This window comes from Leucoraja erinacea, chromosome 9 (genome assembly GCF_028641065.1).
Source record: "Leucoraja erinacea ecotype New England chromosome 9, Leri_hhj_1, whole genome shotgun sequence".
In the NCBI taxonomy this organism is placed as follows: domain Eukaryota; kingdom Metazoa; phylum Chordata; class Chondrichthyes; order Rajiformes; family Rajidae; genus Leucoraja; species Leucoraja erinaceus.
Window position 1 is genome coordinate 54,268,002 of NC_073385.1, and position 15,474 is coordinate 54,283,475.

Consider the following 15,474-nt stretch of genomic DNA (forward strand, 5'->3'; position numbering starts at 1 on the left):
CTCCCTTGAGTTGTGCTGAAATCAAGAAAGAGTTGGAATAATTACATATCCTTTTCCCTTTATATATAAACTAGATCTTAATGTAGTTTAGAGGTACAGCATGGAAAAAGGTCCTTCGGCCCAACGAGTCCGTGCTGACCAGCGATCCCCATACACTAAAGGGCCTGTCCCACTTAGGAAACCTAAACGGCAACCTTTGGTGATCTTGCCCGCCACACAACATTTCCATGAAGTCACCGGAGGTTTTGGGTCACTCCCCCTAATGGTCAAAAGTGGTTTCCGCGTGGTCGAGGCTTCATCTAGGTTGCTGCTATTTTTTCATCATGATTAAAACCAGCTTCGACTAAAAAGAGGTTGCCATTTAAAAAATGTTTTAGTCGCAGGTCTAGTCGGTCGGTTGTCTTCATAGTCGAGGAAAGCTTTCAATATATGCGTGGGAGGTGGTAGGAGGTCGCAGGTCACCTCGACCTTGATTTTTTTTTTGGGTGGTAGGCAAGGTCACCAGAGGTTGCTGTTTAGGTCTCCTATGTGGGACAGGCCCTTAACACTACCCCACACACTAGGGTCAATTTACAATTTTTACCGAAGCCAATTAACCTACAAACCTGAAAGTCTTTGGAGTGTGGTAGTTAACTGGAGCACCCAGAAACAACCCATGCGGTCACTGGGGGAATGTACAAATTCCGTACAGATAGCACCCAGGATTGAACCCGGGTCTCTGGCGCTGTAAGGCAGCAGCTCTACTGCTGCTGCACCACCGTGCCGCCCCAGAAAATAGACAAGTTGTGGACATGTGTGTTTGCTGTTCCAGACAGAATCACTCCAAAACGGGACTGTATAAATACCCCTGCCACCTTCACCAGCAAAAACACAGCAGAAAGATTAATTGCATGTGACTCCTTCAGCAGGAAACTGTTTCTTTGTGAGGTTGCCATCGACGGTCATGATTGTTAATTGAAACAGTCAATGCAGATTAAATCAATTGAATGTTTATACGGTACACTTTAAGAGGCACGGATATGATTAGTTGCCAAGTGCAAGATTTAATGCTTCTGAAAACTACTAACTCGTGCCATGCTGAAAATATAATAGCAATTTGTGCGTCTGATGTCAAGTAGAGTATGACTTTAGCTCTCAAAGAAAGATTCTCCTTTCTGATTTAATTCAAAATGTTTCAAAGTTATAAAAACATCACATTAGACAAACAGGGTAGATTGTACTTCATTGACGGTTTCTGCACAGTTTGATTTAACAGAGTGGCCATACAGATTGAAACCATAACTTCACACCAGATTAATATCAGAAAGACTTAAATTAGTAAATTAGTTTCTGTGCATTCTGTCATGAAACATTCAAATTACGTATTCTCTTTTGCATCCAAACACACTTTACATCAGTTTGATGGCCTTGTAATTTTGAGGATGAATCTGCAGTAGAAAATAAGGTAGCAGAGACTTTTCCAATACACTGAAGAAATAGGAGATATGCTACAGGCATTTGCACTTGTTTTAGTCAAAGAAAGATACATGGATATGCAGCAGTATTGCAGGAATGGGGCGCTGTTTTGTATGGCTCCTCTGCCTGCAATCCGTCCTTTCACCCTTTCTTATTTTTATTTTTAGTCCTGTTAAAAAACAAAATGTTAGTTGAAGGTCTTTTATGTGGTGGGTGAGGGGAGGTGAAGGGGGAAACTTTATTTCTTAGTCCCTACCTGGTCAGAGAGGTGGCTTCCCTCCGAGCTGCTTCTTTGCGCCTTCCTCACGGTCTACCATCGGACTGGAGCGGCGTTTCCTGCCGGGACTACAGCTTCGACGGTGGCACAGCGCTGGGACACCATCACGGAGCGGGCGATGCCTTACCGGGTCGCCGTGCGGTAAGCTCCGGTGTGCTGTGACCGCCGACTCCAACATCCGAGGAGCTGTGGATGCGGGCGTCCAGCCGCGGGCGGCACTGGATTTAAAAAAAATGCGGAGCCTGTGATTCGTGATTGCCAGATTCGGAGCTCCAGCCAGCATGGCCTGTGGACTTCGGATGCTGCAGTCTCCGGGGAGGAAGCGGCCGCTCCAGACATTCCAAGCCGCTGAGGAGTGTTTCACTCGACGCCGGAGCTCCGTCATCTGGCAAGAGGGCCTGAAAACATCGGACTGGCTACGGAGGCCACAAATAGGCCCCAACCTCAGGTGATCAAGGAGGAAGAGGACTGAAACTTTCTGATGCCTTTGTTGATTCTGTTGTGGGAGGACATTCATGTTGTATTCTATAATGTGTAATTTTTCTTTTTTTAAATTTCTCTATGGATGTACGGAAACTTAATTATTTTTTTCTATGTAAAGCACTTTGGTTTCAACGCAAGTTGACTTAAACGTGCTATATAAATAAAATTTACTTATTTACTTACTATTGGGTGTTTTGCAAGGAACAAGGCAGTGAAAAGCAATATGTGACTTATTGTTTGTTCATCCTGAGACTGTCCTGTTTAATCATGTCTCTGGAGAAGGAGAATAGATAAAAAGGGTCAGCTGGTGAATTGAGGAGCTGCCGTTGGGATGATGAGGGCTTAGAATAGGCTGGACCAGTGCATTTCATGAGGAATTTCAATTTATTTTCCTCACCTGAAAACTTCAATTTATTCAGCATCAGAAATTACAAGGATCATGTGTTGACAACCGAGAAGTGAGGTGAACAGTGCATCTGGGACCACGAATGAAAGGACCAACATAGAAATTCAGTCATTTTTCAGGAATAACATTTAATATTAAAGCAAGCACACTGTAGCCTTCTGAACTCAACAATGAATTCAGTTTCAGGCAATGGCTTAAGAAAAACAAAGTGCTGGAGACACTCAGTGAGTCAGGCAGCATGTGTTGATGGTAATGGCCAGTCAACATTTTGGGTAAGACCCTTCATCTATACTGCAGAAGTAGAGGGAAGTAGTGATTTTGGGGTGAGATTGGACATGAGCTAGCAAATGAAATTCTTGCTTTGCTTCAGCACACGGAACATAATAGGCATTGACTACAAAACACATGAATAAATAAACTGATAAAGTGCAAATAACAAATAATGGGTTATTAATGTTCAGAGTTTTGTCTGAGCCAGGTTTAATAGCCTGATGGCTGTGGGGAAGTAGCTATCCCTGAACCTGGTCGTTGCAGTCTTCAGGCTCCTGTATCTTCTACCTGAAGGTAGCAGGGAGATGAGTGTGTGGCCAGGATGGTGTGGGTCTTTGATGATACTGCCAGCCTTTTTGAGGCAGCGACTTCGATAAATCCCCTCGATGGAAGGAAGGTCAGAGCCGATGGTGGACTGGGCAGTGTTTACTACTTTTTGTAGTCTCTTCCTCTCCAGGGCGCTCAAGTTGCCGAACCAAGCCATGATGCAACCGGTCAGCATGCTCTCTACTGTGCACCTGTAGAAGTTAGAGAGAGTCCTCCTTGACAAACTGACTCTCCGTAATCCTCTCAGGAAGTAGATGCACTGATGTGCTTTCTTGATAATTGCATCAGTGTTCTCGAACCAGGAAAGATCTTCAGAGATGTGCACGCCCAGGAATTTTAAGCTCTTGACCCTTTCAACCATTGACCCGTTGATATAAACGGGACTGTGGGTCCCCATCCTACTCCTTCCAAAGTCCACAATCAATTCCTTGGTTTTGCTGGTGTTGAGGGCCAGGTTATTGTGCTGGCACCATATGGACAGTTGCTCTCTTCTATACTCGGACTCATCCCCATTAGTGATACGTCCCACACCAGTGGTGTCGTCAGCGAACTTGATGATGGAGTTCGCACTATGACCGACTGTGCAGTCATTAGTATAGAGTGAGTACAGCAGGGGGCTGAGCACGCAGCCTTGAGATGCTCCCGTGCTGATTGTTATCGAATCTGACACATTTCCACCAATACGAACAGACTGTGGTCTGTGGATGAGGAAGTCGGGGATCCAATTGCCGAGGGATGCGCAGAGACCCAGTTCTGCGAGTTTGGTAACCAGCTTGGAGGGGATGATAATATTAAATGCCAAGCTGTAATCAATGAATAACAGCCTGACATATGAGTTTTTGTTGTCCAAGTGGTCCAGAGTGGAGTGGAGGGCCAGCGAGATCGCATCTACCGTTGGGTCTGCAGTGGGTCCAGGTTTTTGTCGAGGTTACGCCATGATCAACCTCTCGAAGCACTTCATCACCACCGGCGTTAGCGCCACAGGTCGGTAGTCATTGAGGCACGTCACCTTACTCTTCTTGGGCACTGGAATAAATGATGCCCTTTTGAAGCAGGTGGGAACCTCAGACCTCAGTAGTGACAGGTTGAAAATGTCCGTTAAAAACTCCAGCCAGTTGGTCCGCACAGGTTTTTTAGAACACGACCGCGTATACCATCAGGTCCAGGCGCTTTTCGGGGGTTCACCCCTCTGAAGGATTTCCTGACGTTGGCCTCTGTGACTGAGACTGAAATACCATCACAGCGAATGGGGGCTCGGGAAGGCACATCAGTATTCTCCCTATCAAAGCGTGCGTAAAACGCATTGAGCTCATCAGGGAGTGATGTTTCGCTGACATTCAAGCTGCCTCCAGGTTTCGCCTTGTAGGAGGTGATTGCATTCAGGCCCCGCCACAGCTGCCGAACATCTGTCTCATCCTCCAGCTTAGAGCAGAAGTCCCTTTTAGCCTTTTTGATGGCCTTACCAAGGTCGTATCTGGACTTCTTGTAGACCACTGTATCATCTGACATGAATGCCCGGTGTTTGGTCTTCAGAAGAATGAGGATCTCAAAGTTCATCCAAGGTTTCTGATTGGGAAACAATCGGAAGGTTTTGATTTAACATTTAACACCACAACATACATTTTGGATTGAATTTAGTTTGCATTTGCATTGCACATGGTGGATTGACAAATAACTCTCCCATGTGCACATTGAGGAGGAACACAAAAGGCCTTGAAGTTTATTGGGAAGATACACAAAATGGTGGAGTAACTCAGGCGGCATCTCTGAAGAGAAGAAATGGGTGGCGTTTTTGGGTCGAGACCCTTTATTATGATGTTTTCTCATGAAACTTTTTTTATGCATGTAAAGAAGGTGACAGCTCTACATTAAGAACTTTACAGAAACAGTACCACAGCTGTAATGCAGCCAGCCCTTTGGCTCATCAAATCCTCACTGACCATCAAGCTCCCATTTACACCAATCTTACGCTGATCCCATTTTATTCTCCACACTCTCCCATCATCTCCACATCCATTCCCTTCCCCCTCCCACAGACCCTTCCACTCACCAATACCCTAGGGACAATATACAGTGGTCAATTAACCTATCACTCACACATCTTTGGGATTTGGGCGGGAGACCAACACAGTAACAAAGAGAATATGAACATTCCATGTAGACAACACCAGAGGTCAGGAGCGAACCCACCAGACATGTCCCCCTGAATCAGCCTTGAATCGCCCCTGTGTGCATGTGTCGATCTGGGCAATTGTAGGAATTGTGGGTCTGTGCAAACAAATAGACTCACTGTAGGCCAGAAGTATGTTGTCTACCACACAGACTACGACAAAAATGAAGGGCCGTCTCAAAACAAGTCTAGAACATCTGCAAGTAAAAATAAGGTGTCACACAGTGGCATGGAGCCTCCGGTTGCCCTGATTGCTGCTGGCATGCGTTGAGCCAATTACTTTTTCACATGGACCAGTTTCCCATAGAACTGAACTAGCAGTCGTAAATAGTGTCGTCAAAGACTCCAAACTTCAAGGGAAGTCTAAATAGTACATTTCTGAACGTTGATTTATGTTAAAACAATCGGATGCTGCAAGGACACTTTACCAAATACTACCTCAGTTGCCATCCTGATCACCCTCCCTGTCTCTTTGCTCACCCATTCCCTCTTGCTTCCTACGAGGAGAGCTGCACATGGGATCTTGCTGTGGTCAAATTCACTACCATATTTTTCTTCCAACAGTGGCTACTTTCACCAACTGTATACAGTGCTATATATAAATGAAATATTATGAAAAATGAAATGAAAATTATTTATTTTTCAAATTTTTATGACATTTAGCAGTGCAAATTCCAGGAAAGATATTTTTGCTCAATTTCTGAATAGACCTTTTGTGATCAAAGGTCATGAAATGTAAACGTTAACTCTTGTTTCTTTCTCTGCAACTGCTGCCTGACCTGATAATCACTACCATCATTCTCTGTTGTTATTTTCGATTCTCAGTGTGACTGCCCTTGAACTTGAAACTGGAGCACACTGAGAAAGCCCATGCGGTCATGGGAAGAACATACAAACTATGTACAAACTCGGATCTCTGGCGCTGTAAGGCAGCAACACCATCGCAGCGCCATCGTGTCACCCTTCATCACATAATCATCATATAACGCTCACAAAGGAAATAATTCAGTTTTGCTTTCCCTTGTGAGAATTGAGTCATCTTCACCATTCATAATTCCCAACTGATCCAATCTTTGCCTCAATGGTATCATTTAACTTTCATCCTTTGACTCCCTTGTGGTTTAAATGTAGCATGGGCACTGCTTACACTATGGCTCAGATAAGGATGAACAGAACAGTCAGAGGGTGGTGAACACCGTTTAGTCAGAGGGTGGTGAATCTGTGGAATTTATCGCCGTAGAAGGCTGTGGAGGCCAAGTCAATGGATATTTTTAAGGCTGAGATAGAAGATAGATTCTTGATTAGTACGGGTGTCAAAGGTTATGGGGGGAAGGCAGGAGAATGGGACTAGGAGGGTGAGATAGATCAAACATGATTGAACGGCGGAGTAGACGATGGGACGAATGGCCTAATTCTGCTCATATCACTTATGACCTTCTGACCACATGACAGCACCAGCCTGCTCTCCACAGGTACTCAGGGATACAGTTTATCAGCAGCATGAGGCAGTCTGCAGTAGGCCATACCCAGCACTCAGGGCGAACATAAGAAATAGGAACAGGAGTATGTAATTCACCCTCTTGATGTTACACTGAGCCAATTGATGTTGTGGACAATCATGTGTAACTTGCCTCAGTTGTTCCATCCAAGCTTAACAAATTTAGAATCAAGACTGACCTCATACCCCCCTTGCCCCCCCCCCTATTACCCTTCCCCCCCCCATCCCCCCCCCCCCCCCCCCACCTCATCCGACAATCAGTCTAAAGATGGGTTGAACTGCCTGATCTACTGAGTTACTCCAGCTTTGTGTCCATCTTTGGATCAAGGTTAGTTATGGCAGAACCAAAACTGAGTATCAATGAACAGGTTACTGATAAGCACTGCTTACTAGGAATGGTGAAGTTACTTGCCATCCCTTTGGTGATGATTGAGGAAAATAAAAATGATGCAGAAATCAGTCATTTCCAGCGAGCCTTGACAACCTGGGTGGAGACATTCCTTCCTCCTCTGGCAGGGCTTTTAGTTTAGTTTAGTTTAAAGATACAGAATGGAAACAGGACCCTCGGGCTACCGACTCCAACATGACCATCAATCACACATTTACACATGTTCTATTTTATCCTGCTTCTCATTCACTTTTACTGGGGCAATTGTACTGAGTCCAATTAACCTACAAATCAGCAGGATTCAATCATTCTCGATCCCTTTTACCTGCCAGTTTTCCTGAGGCTCAAGTAACATAGTCAGCTGTGATTGAAATGAAGAACTGTTTCTTTAAACGGTTTGAACAACCCACCTTCCCATTGATCCACTCTGTTTAAATAATGTTTAATTAATGATGGTTCGAGGCTGGTAAAGTTCTCTGTGAGATTAATTCCCTTGTGATTTTTGATGGTAGAGATTGTAGATGGGAAGGCAATATTGTCAAAATTACACGCTTCATTAGAAAACAAAGTTTAGGGTCATAAGTTCTAGGAGCAGAATCAGGCCATTTGGCTCATCAAGTCTACTCCGCCATTCAATCATAGCTGATCTATCTCTCCCTCCTAACCCCATTCTCCAGCCTTCTCCCCATAACCTCTGACACCCGTACTAACCAAGAATCTATCTATCTCTGCCTTAAAATATCCAATGGCCTCCACAGCCTTCTGTGGTAAATAATTCCACAGATTCACCACCCTCTGATTAAAGAAAGATTATTTTTTAATTAATTCCTGATTCTTTGCATTTGTTAAATTTACTCAAAAAATGTAAAGCTTCTATTTTCTGTGGACATTTGATTTTTATTATTCCAAATTATAGTGCTGGCTGGTTTACGTTCAGTTGTCACAGTGAAATGGGACACAGCTGTCATTTGCAATAATAAGTCTTAGTGAATAATAATAACAAGCAATAATCTTTGGATGACAAGTAAATGGGCCGGAGCTTTCTCAGTTCTACATCTGTTCTTTATGTCTAATTCTGTACAGATGATGTGAGGAGCATTTTTGTTTCCAGTCTGTCAGTTAAACCAGCCCTCTCTGATCATCTGCATCAAGTATCATAAATTGCAAGGTACAATAATTGTTCCCAAGCAATCTTGGATATGTACAAATGTTGAGATTGTTTTAAAGGGAACGGAATTACATATCTTGATTAAAGTTAATTAAACAAATCTGACATCTCAAAGTATTTCTGGAATTAATAGGTTTGGAAGATAGATTGTTGCTACAAGCTAAACTCTATGGGCATGTTGGAGAGTATAACAGGCATTGAAATCAGGTTCAAAGTTTGGTGGAACCTTTTAGAAAATAATTTTTTAATGCGAAACGAGGCATCAGCATATTACCAGAAGTGTGTAGCATGGGTAGATCATAGTGCTGACAATGTGCAATGGCAACTTGGCGTGAGATGCCACTTCAGAGCTCAACATTTCAGCTATCCCCCTCTTCCTGAAGAAGCATTTATCAGCAGGAAATATACCACACCAGTGCTCTTTAAAAGGAATAAAATTGCTTATGTCACTCATGGATTTCTTTCAACTCTTTCTAGGATTTTCTCGGATTAGTGTTTGTTGCTACGCTTGGTTGTTTCAAGTTGCGAGTCTGTAGCGAATGGTGTGTATGGTGAGGAATGACCTTTTGCAGGCTCTTCTGCAAATCGATTATTCCTGGACATGGATTCCTCAGCAGACGTCAAACTGGAATAGGTCATGACTGATAATAAGCGGAGGTCCAGCAACTTTAGACTCGCCGTAAATGGGATGAGGGAAAGTGGGAGAGGCTCTCACTATCTGCCCAAGCTGATAAGTAAGCAATTCTTGTCTCCGTGAAGAACCTTGTGTGAGACCATCTACATTACTCTCCAAAATCTAAAATCTGATGGAACCAGGACTGCAATTTCCAAGTCAGGGAAGGACTAACTTGCCAGTAGATATTGACACAATCAATGCAATAAACTCTGGCCCACTTGTTTCTAGATATACTTGTGGACCATTATTGCATATGCAGGGACTCTATTCAAACAGTGATGACTGCATTTCATCCCCTCTCATCAGAGAGAGAGAGAGAGAGAGAGAGAGGATACAGGGCTTCAAAATGATTGTGAATTCCCTAAATAAGGCAAGGAACCGTTGGCTTTGGGGTTTCTACAACACAACCACTCCTTCAGTCTCCAATTGGCTTGTGACTATTGGCACTGAATGATGCAAGTAAGGTCTTGGTAAACTGACAGCAGCAGACAACTGTTTGGATGGGGCTGGAAGAGCTTCCATTGAATGATTGCAATGGGGTCATCCACCATATTGATGGACAGATTCCCTGGTTGGTGACACAAGGGCCCAGTATGAGAATTCAATTGTAGCTACTCCAGCCCTATTTAAACAGAGCCAACCACATGAAATTTGTAGGAAGGAAGTGCAGATGCTGGTTTACACTGGATAGACACAAAATGCTGGAGTATTTGTGCAGCATCTCTGGATAGAAGGATTGGGGGATGTATCGGGTCGAGACCCTTCTTCAGACTTCTCTGATATAGAAGAATTTAAGCTGTGCGGCATCCTCAGTACTGTTAAGACTAAGCCCTTGCCTCACAGTAAGTGCATGAGTAGTAACAGCGTGAAGAGGAGGAGGAGAAGCAAAGTGAAAAGGTAACTTACTCATCTCCTTTCTGTATAACTGGTAATAACACCACAGCCCCCTATTCCCCAACCGTCTCACTCTGTCATTAACTAAAAAACAACCTTGAGTCAAGCGTCAAGAGTCTTTATTTGTCATACGTGCTGACAACAGGACTATGAACTTCTTACTTGTGGGAATTTAACTTGACAGTGGCAAAAGTCAACATCAATGCTCCATGTAAAAAGAGAGGGTGGCATAAGGCAGAACTACTACCTTCTTCCCACACTCCAAAGATGTACACGTTTGTAGGCGAATGGCTCGATAAAAATGTATAAATGTAAAATTGTCCCTGGTGGGTGTAGGATAATGTCAATGTCCAGGGATCGCTGGTTGGTGTGGACTCGGTGGGCCAAAAGACCTGTTTCCATGCTGTCTCTCTAAACGAAACTAAACTAAACATGTCCATAAAAGTGACACACAAAAATAAACACAATAATAATCAAAACCATCAATAACCGTAATACTGCTAATTATTATAAAACACTAGTGCTGAGCTGCATCACTAAAACAAATACAATTAAGACAATGAACATTCCTGATCAAAATTACAAAGGAAACAATGCCTAATTGTAAAGAAATATCCCTTGTAGATTCTCTTAATACTTACCTACCTAATGCCTTTGCCTGCCCAAATGTCCAAGTCCAATGGCTGCTGGAAGATTGTTGACCTTCGTTGAAAGAGACCGGAGATACACATGGAAGGCAACATTGAACAGCTCTAGACCAGATGAGGACTACATCCTCTTGCTGTGAGTGATGCATTATAGAGCATTGACCAGTTGTGGTCTCTAAAATAGTAAGATTAAAAGAGAACTTACCAGTTTGAAGTTTGATCTGTATTTTATGAGGAGTTACTATGAGGGATTACGTGAAGAACCCGTCCAGCACGCATGCGCGACATACCTCAAAGCAGCGGTGTTGAATCACAGAAAGACACAATAATTGAAATAAACATAGTAAAGAAAAGGAGAACTTAAATTGATCTCTATTATTGAGGGTGGGAGCAGTGGCACGTAATCCCTCATCGTAACTCCTCATAAAATACAGATCAAACTTCAAACTGGTAAGTTCTCGTTTAATCTTACTATTTTACTTCGGAGTCACTTGAATGACTACGTGAAGATTTTAAAGCTCTGTGATTTCAAACCATGTAACAGTTCATACTTCACTCACTGCCGAAGTCGTTCGAGGGAGGAAGTATGTTATCGTAATCAACCATGAATCTGTTTGTAAAAACAATAATGGTGTTTATTAAACAATAACAAAAAACAAATTGCTCCCCCGGGCTTAAATTATATATTTGCAGATTCTAATATTTTTTCTGCAAATGATGCAGATTCTGCCAACGGCTTATTATAAAAAGTTTGAAACGTTCTTTCCCCAGACCACCCTGCTGTAGCCAGGATGTGGTCCATTGGCACGTCCATTCTCTTAGCCGCCGACGTGGATGTTGCCCTGGTGGAGTGAGATTTATGCACGTTAGTATTTACACCAGCGGCTTTCAGCACCTGCTTGAGCCATCTTGAAATGGTTTGGCTCGTCACCCGACCATGAGGTTTCTTGTGGCTGACCCATAAGGCTTTTTCTCTCCCTCGAGGGATTCTAGTTGTGTCAATATAGTTCAGTAAGTGGGTCATGGCACATAACCGTGGTTCTGGTGGGTAGGCCCGGAATTCCATGACTGGGTTTGATGTTCCTGGTCTGCTCTGTTTGACCAGCCCCTGGATAGTAAATGAGACATGGTCTGGTGTTACAACCATGTTGTCCAATCGTAATAGGTGAAGTGACTGGACTCTTTGTGCTGACACAAGTGCCATCAGCATGACCGTCTTCAGAGTTAATTGTTCCAGGGTGAGGGACCTGGCTGGTGACCATCCCCTAAGATATGTCAGGCCCACACTGACATCCCAGATTTGGGTGTACCTAGGTCTGGGGGGATTGGAGTTAAATATCCTTCTCATGAGCTTGATCACCAGCGGGTGGGATCCCATGGCCTGTTGTCCTGGTGCCTGAATTAAATAGGCTGACAGAGCACTTCTGGCTGTATTAATGGCGCTGTAGCTGAGTCCTTCATTGTGGTGAAGGCCTGCCAGGAACTCCAGTACATTGGTTACAGTAGTAGTTGAGTATGTGGTTCCTGTGTCCGAACAGTATTTTTTCCACTTCTTGATACTTGACAAGTATTGTCTCCTTGTGGATACGCGGTGGGATGCTGTCATAGTGTTGATGGTATTTTCTGACAATCCCACACCCAGCAGAGGCCTTTTCAAAATCTGCAACCCAGGAGTTTAATTTTATCGTGGCATGGGTGGCTTATGCCAGATACTGGGTGAGTTAGCAATTCTGGGCTACTGGGGAAAGTCATAGGGGTCTCGATGACCATGTTGAGGAGCACTGGGAACCATGGCTGTGTAGGCCAGTCGGGTATTATCAAAATACCTGAAGCAGAGTCCATTTGTATTTTGCATAGTACCCGACTGATGAGGCAGAGGGGAGGAAATGCATAAAAGAAGAATTTTCCCCAGTCCAGTGTGAAAGCATCTATCGCTACTGCCTTAGGGTCTGGTTCCCAAGCGACATACATAGGAACCTGGTGATTTAGTCTGGATGCAAATAGATCGATATCTGGCGTGCCATATTGCTTTGTAATTTTAGCTAATACTTTGGGATTTAACATCCATTCGGTGTTATCATTGAATTTGCGTGACCTGGTGTCTGCCACTGTATTTAGCTTACCTGGTAGGTAAGTTGCTGATAGCCAAATATGTCTGTCGACACACAATTGCCAGATTGTGTTGACCAATTTGTCACGATATCGATTTTATGCTGCCCATATGGTTAATATAGGCCACCACCGTGGTATTATCTATTTGTAAACGAACATGCAAGTGATGCATATTTGTTGAATATGCTTTTAATCCATAAAATGCACCCAACATTTCCAGATAATTTATGCCCAGTGTAAGTAGTAATGATGACTCTAGGTTAGTCCATCTACCACCTGTGCTGGATATGGAATTAGTTGCTCCCCAGCCTTGAGCACTGGCATCTGTTTGAATAATTAACGTAGGGTTAATGATGATGATAGGGTTGGAACTATGCCAAATGTTCCCTACCCACCACTGTAACTCTGATATTGCTTCAGTGGGTAATTTCATGACTCGGTCAAAGTGACCTGCATGTCTTTTTAACGCCTGCACTTTTGCTCTTTGCAAGTTTTGATAGTGCAGAGGTCCAAATTATGTAGCTGGAAATGCTGCTAACATCTTTCCAATTACTCTCGGCACTTGTCGAATGATTAGTCGATCGTTGACCATTAAATTGTTACATGTTTGTGCCAATTCTGCTGCTTTGTCTTTTGGCAAAGTTACAGACATGTGGACTGAGTTAATTATGAAGCCCAGATAGTCCATGGTTGTGGATGGCTTCAACTTAGATTTATCTGGATGTAAGACAAATCCCAAGGTTTCAAACAATTGTTTGGTAGCTGACACAGCTGATATAGCCAATTCCATGGTTTTGCCTACTATTAAGATATCATCAAGATATACCATGACAATATGTTTCTGTTTTCTTAATATTGCCAAGGCTGGTTTTAGTATCTTGGTGAATAATCTTGGGGCTGATGTTAACCATTAGGCAACGCTTTAAACTGCCATTGTTGCCCCATCCAGGTAAATTTCAGGTATCTGCGATGATCCTTTTGAATGGGTACTGAATAGTAAGCATCTTTAAGGTCGATGCTTGCCATGAAGTATCCTTTGGAAATCAGTTGTTTGGCAGTTACAAACGTTTCCATTTTGAAATGTATATGCTTAACAAACATATTTAGTGAAGTTAAGTCAATGATGATGCGATGTCCACCATCTTTTTTAGTTTTAGTGAATATATTTGAGACAAATTCCAAGGGTTCATGTTTGGTTTTTAAGGGTTCAATGATACCCTTTGTAATTAGCCTCACCAGTTCAGCTTGTCCCTCTCGTTTTCCTTTAACTGAGAGGGAAAAGGCCCTTTGGGGTGTATGCTGAACTGGTGGCATGTTTTCTTGAGTAAATTCTATTTTGTATCCACGAATGCTGTTGAGTATATATTTGTAATTCGTGATAGATCTCCATGCTTGCACAAACAGGTGTAATCTCCCCCCTGCTAGTATAGAACCCCCACTTTTTATATGCTGGTAGGAACCAGACCCACCTACCTCCATGGTTACGGGTGTTTCTTCTGTTTCTTTGTGCAGATGTGTTGTCTGATGTGTTGTCTGATGTGTTGCTGGTTGGGGGTGGCGCATTTTCCATGGGGTCCGCTCTGGGCCCTGGCCTAAAAAAGGCTTCCGGTGGTAATGTGCGGACCCCGAGCTTTCACCAGTCCCATAGGGTTGACATCGACTGGTGGACGCGGTGGGGTACTGCCGCTTGGGTTTTGTGGCTTTGCTCGTCCCGGGGCCTGCCATCATGAGGCCAAATGTTTTGGACTCCTCCTCCATGTCCTTTACTTTTTTGGAGAGGTCCTTGCCGAAGAGCAGGATTTGTGGCTCTGTGGCTGGCATTTTGCACAAACCCGCGAATTTCGGGTTGAGGGCAGGTCTTATTATCTCCTTACGGAGGTTGTTGATTTTGAATTGGGTATTGCACAGCAGTGCCAATGTATCCTGCTGATTCGTGGTCATTTCCACCCCATCCATGGAACGAGCATAGGAAGTGATGGCTGACGTCAGGAGCCTGAGGATCCGCTGTAGTTTTAGTTCTTGGTTGCGGATGTTTGGCCCAACGTGCCCCCAGATTTGGCTATTGATGGCCGGCACGTTGAGCGAGGCGCAATTCTCTGGGGCCGAATACAGCTCTAGGGCCTCATTAACTACCTGCTCTTGTAGGGGCTTGAAGGACAGGTAATTAATGCTGGCCGCCAGTTTTGGCTCTAATGGCCGTCCTGCTCGTGGAGCTGCCACGTAGCAGTTGACCATACCCAGCAGCTCTTACTGGTCCTGTACCACAAGTGTACGCCCGACATCTTCGGCCAGACCCTTCTTCTTGACCAGCCCAGCCCTGGTCACCAACGCTGCCCTCGGTTGAAGGGGAAGCGATGACCAGTGCATTGTGAGGCACTGTGGTGGGAGTGCCTGAACTCCCTTTGCAGACTGCTCCAGCTCACGAAGCAAGTCTCGCTGGTGCATTTGCTCCATGAGCTGCTCCATGCGGCTCAGGCGGCTGTCTCTGCCCCGCTCGGGCGGTGAGTTGTCCCCGTCCGAGGAGTTGGATACCACCGGCCGGTTGGTCTTCCGTGCTGATTTACATCCAGCCCGCTGCTCAGGCTGCGCTAGCGGGACTGGGCTCGGCTCGGTGTCGAGGATGGCAGACCGTAGGGTTTGCGGTCCTACCGCCTCTTGCCCCCCCGCTGATGGAATGCTCCTCCGCTGGAGCACGGGGGGCAG

The 15,474-nt window shown here is 44.3% G+C and overlaps 1 protein-coding gene across 1 annotated transcript in view; it reads left to right on the plus strand.

Annotated features, from left to right (window-relative positions):
* Nucleotides 1-15,474, plus strand: part of LOC129700391 (regulator of G-protein signaling 6-like) — a 411,071-nt gene that overhangs the window by 203,412 nt on the left and 192,185 nt on the right. The window lies entirely within an intron of this gene.